The sequence below is a fragment of the Carassius auratus genome, chromosome 19 (genome assembly GCF_003368295.1).
Source record: "Carassius auratus strain Wakin chromosome 19, ASM336829v1, whole genome shotgun sequence".
Taxonomy (NCBI): domain Eukaryota; kingdom Metazoa; phylum Chordata; class Actinopteri; order Cypriniformes; family Cyprinidae; genus Carassius; species Carassius auratus.
Window position 1 is genome coordinate 23,428,845 of NC_039261.1, and position 5,000 is coordinate 23,433,844.

Here is a 5,000-nt window from a genome sequence, read left to right on the forward strand (position 1 = left end):
ACAGCTGTCATTTACCTCAGAGATCCACTTATATCTGTAGTTTGACATGCATTTGCTTCATGTTTACTTACATTTTACCCCACATTTACCTTAGAAATTGACAAACATTGTGATTTAACCTCTTTTTTTTTTTACCTCAGTTGTAATTAACCTCACTGAAATCTGTGATTTAACTCACATTTTATATTCTATTTATCTTTTTCCCTGACATGTAGTTTAGAAAATAACTGATATATCAGTTATTTACATGAGTTAAATCACATACATGTCTGTTATTTTCTGATGTAAATGTAGGTAAATATGAGGCGGATGTGAGCTAAATCAAATGTTTACCTCTGTTTTATGTCACATTTACATTAGAAAACAAGTGACACCTGTGATTTAACACACATTAGCCTCATTTACCTCAATTTTAAGACATATTTACCTCGGAATGTAAGTGACACCCATGATTTAACACACATTAGCCTCATTTACCTCAATTTTACCTCACATTTACCTCAGAAAGTAAGTCACACCTGTGAATTCACTCACAGTTGCCTTATATTTATCTCACATTTAACTCTATTTTACATCACTAATGTTATTTATATCAAAGAACCACTTCTGTGTTATCACTCACATTAGACTCATGTTTGCTTTAATATTACACCACATTTACCTCACAAAATAATTGACATGATTTAACTCACATTAGCCTCTTGTTTACCTCAGAAAATAACTCACATTTTGTGATTTTATTTATATTTACCTCTATTTTACCTCACTGCTATAATTTACCTCACTAACATCTGTGATTTCACTCGCATTATATATGCTATTTACCTTTTTACCTCGCAGTTACCTAAAAATAATTGACATCTGTGATTTAAGTCACGTTTGCCTGCCTCATATTACCTCACAGCTGTTGTTTACCTCAGAATATAGTTCACGTGTGAAATTAAACTTGGTTTTTTGTAACATATTCACCATACATCTGAGGTTTACCTTAAATTTACCTTCCTTTCTTCTGACATTTGCCTCGATTTCATCTCACTGCTGTCATTTACCTCAGTGTATACCTCGTATTTACCTACCTCACATTTACTTGAGAGAAAAACTCTCTCTTTTTGAGTTTTCGTGTTGTTTGTTTTGAGTGTTTATGCATTGCATGCTCTTTCTGTGCCTCTCTTGTGTGTGTGTGTGTGTATCTCAGTATAGCTGAACTGATATATGGACAGATAAGGCCGTGTCACTGTGAATCTGACTGCTCTTACAGGTCGTTTAGTGCTGATGAATGTAAAGGCCGTCTGAGAACATGTGGATGGGCTTGTGAGACTGGATTTTCTAGCTATTACTACAGCGGATGCCTCACATTTGTGCACATGAACGATCTCTCTGCAGGTGTCTATAACCTGCCGGAGCATGTCAAGAGCACAGAGACTGACTCGTGATGTTAATGACACGATACGATAGCTGTAGTCATGGCTGAAGTCTGTTATAAAGCACAACAGTTTGTGACAGTTTATCAGTCAGTTTGCATTATATCAGAGACTCTCCACTGGTTTATTTAGGCATCTTATTGGATGTATTGGACTTTAGCTTCTCAGGTGAACAAAACATGTACAATAGCTTTGTGAATGTCAGGAGCCACTGAATAAAAAGGTTTGTGATGGAAAGAGGTGATTCAGAATGATTCATAATGTCTCGTGTAAACATTCAGAGTGAATGCGAACAAAAGCAGAACAACTCGTTTCTTAAAATTGTGCTGCTTTGGAGCAGAAATAAATCACTGGAGACTGATTGTGTGTTTTGTCCAGTGAAATATAAAAGCCTTTCTGTTTGAGATTGCTTTATTTTGTTGAGTTTTCTGTGATTGCCCAATCATGCAAGCAATCTGTGTTTACTTCAGCTATCAATGGAAAAAAACAATTTAGTTTGACGTTAATTCAGTTGATCAAGTCAAAACTAAAAATTTGTATTCCTTCATATTGTGCTTGCAACAGAAAGTTTCAGGGATTGCATGAACTGATTAAATGCATGTCTTAAATGCAATGCAAGTGGCTTCAGATATAAGCATCTGTGATGTGAGTATTTGAGTGTTGCACAGCGCTGTGTCGTTACGTTTGCACAAGACTGATAAAGGGATTTATGCATGAGGCTTTCAAAAGGTCTTGATTTCTACACTGTTGCAGCTCAGTGAAAGACTGTGAGGATGACCCATGAACCCTGAGCTGGTGTGTTTGGAGCGTCATGTGTTTGTTTTACTCAGAGCAGCTGTCCGCACACACTGTTTTCATGTCAGTGTTATTAGCGAGCGCTTCAGACGCTCTCGGGAACACGACCGGAGAACAGTCAGTGTCTTCTGTCATAGCAGAACAGAAGATGCAAGATCAGAATCAGTGCATGCTAGAGTATCCCAAGACCTTCATTTATGAGTGTGTTGTTGATTGTGACTAAAAGCTCTGGTTAACAAGGTCAGGCCGTCAGTATTCAGACGCGCACACGAACTCTTGGTTAATCTCGATCAACAGTCGGAAGAGATAATTGGCTTGGCCGATAAACACAGATAGTGTCACTCAAGAGATATAGCAAATAAACTAAAGCATGCTGCGTTATTAAATCCCTCTTACACACCTGGTGATGACTCATGTTGTGACCCTGTTCTGATGCTGAATTTACTGCTCGACAAACATTTCTGATCATCATCAATGTTGAACACAGTTGTGCTGCGCAATAGTTTAAGTAGAAATGAGCCGTTTTACACTATACAGTAGCAGAAGACCTAGATTTGAGCGAGTGCGATCGCAGTGTTTCCTAACAGGTGTCAGCAGGGGACGCTCACCTCAGAGAGCTGATTACCCAGAGATTAATGCCAGCCTCTGTGTGGAAAAACACATTACATTTAGTTTCAAGCTGTGCAGCTGCTTCTGTCTCATGTCTTCCAGCTGTTGCTTACTTAGAGTTTACTTCAGGACTCCTAGAGATGGCCGAGTTATCAGCCAGCGTTAGACCTGGTTTGACATTTTTTATTTATTTATTTTTTAAATGATGCAGAATTGTGAGATATAAACTTGCAATTGCGAGAAAGAAGTTAGAATTACAAGAAAAGTTAGATTTGTGAGAGAAAAAAGTCAGAATTGCAAAAAAGTCAGAATTGCCAGAAAGATTGAATTGCGAGAAAAAAGTCAGATTTGTGAGATATAAACCCGTAATTGTGAGAGAAAAAAGTCAGAATTTCGAGAAAGATTGAATTGCGAGAAAGAAGTTTGGTTTGTGAGAAAGAAGTCAGAATTGCAAGAAAGAAGTCAGAATTGCGAGAAAGAAGTCAGAATTGCGAGAAAGAAGTCAGAATTGCGAGAAAGAAGTCAGAATTGCAAGAAGTCAGAATTGTGAGGAAGAAGTCAGATTCGTGAGATATAAACCCGTAATTGCGAGAAAAAAGTCAGAATTTCGAGAAAGAAGTCAGAATTGCGAGAAAAAAAAAGTCAGATTTGTGAGATATAAACCCGTAATTGTGAGAGAAAAAAGTCAGAATTTCGACAAAGATTGAATTGCGAGAAAGAAGTTTGGTTTGCGAGAAGAAGTCAGAATGCGAGAAAGAAGTCAGAATTGCGAGAAAGAAGTCAGAATTGCAAGAAAGAAGTCAGAATTGCAAGAAAGAAGTCAGAATTGTGAGGAAGAAGTCAGAATTGTGAGGAAGAAGTCAGATTCGTGAGATATAAACCCGTAATTGCGAGAAAAAAGTCAGAATTTCGAGAAAGAAGTCAGAATTGCGAGAAAAAAAAGTCAGATTTGTGAGATATAAACCCGTAATTGCGAGAAAAAAACTCAGAATTGCGAGAAAGAAGTCAGAATTGCGAGAAAAGTCAGAATTGCAAGAAAGAAGTCAGAATTGTGAGGAAGAAGTCAGATTCGTGAGATATAAACCCGTAATTGCGAGAAAAAAACTCAGAATTGCGAGAAAGAAGTCAGAATTGCGAGAAAGAAGTCAGAATTGCGAGAAAAGTCAGAATTGCGAGAAAAAAGTCAGATTTGCAAGAAAGAAGTTAGATTTGTGAGATATAAACCCATAAAATTTTGCGAGAAAGAAGATTGAATTGCGAGAAAAAAGATTGAATTGCAAGAAAAAGTCAGATTTGTGAGATATAAACCCGTAATTGCGAGAAAGAAGTCAGAATTGCGAGGAAAAGGTCAGAAGTGTTATTTTTAATTCAGTGGCATGAAGATATCTATAAGGTGTTTGATCATAGAAGCTGTAAGAGGTTTGGTTTGCGTGAAGGTTATTAGCGTGTCAGAGTCTGGATGTTGTTCTTGTGAAGATGTTTTGTTTCTCAGCTGATCTTTCCCAGGAGTCTCTGCTGTATCCAGACTCTGATCCCACAGTGATCCGGATCGAGTGTGTCGCACGCCCGTCTCTCCTCTCTCCTCATCACTGCTCCTTTAGCTGAATGGACGTACATTAGTGCGAATGCTCTTTTTGCTTTTCTACATAAATGATGTACAAGCCGCATGCGGGAATCCTGCTCCGTCGCCATGGTAACAGAATAAGAGACATCTGCTAAAGAAATTTATTATTTCTCCGTTCTGTAGAGGGATTTAACTGACTCAATTAAAGGGGGATAAATATTGCATATTTATATCAGTTGCAATAAATAAAAATAAAAGCACAATTAATTTATTTAATATTTATTCCTGTTGCAATAAATGAAAAATTAAAGCACACTAAATAAATGAAATAAAAGTGCAATGAAAATGTATGTTTATTTCACGCAGATCAAGTACAGGGAAATTGTATTTCAGGTCACTTTTCATTTTGCATAAATAATTTGCCTTTTATGCAATTTATTTATTTGTAGTTACTTTTCATCATGTGTGTGTGTGTGTGGCACTAAAGACAGGTGTGTGTGTGTGTGGGTGTGGATAGACAGGTGGCCATTTCTTTCTCTCTCAGCTGCTGGCTTTGAGACGTGTGTGTGTGTGAGTGTGTGTGTGAGTGTGTGTGTGAGTGTGAGTGTGAG

At 37.4% G+C, this 5,000-nt stretch overlaps 1 protein-coding gene across 1 annotated transcript in view; it reads left to right on the forward strand.

Annotated features, from left to right (window-relative positions):
* LOC113120217 (A-kinase anchor protein 9-like) overlaps nucleotides 1–5,000 on the forward strand; it is a 61,043-nt gene that overhangs the window by 624 nt on the left and 55,419 nt on the right. The window lies entirely within an intron of this gene.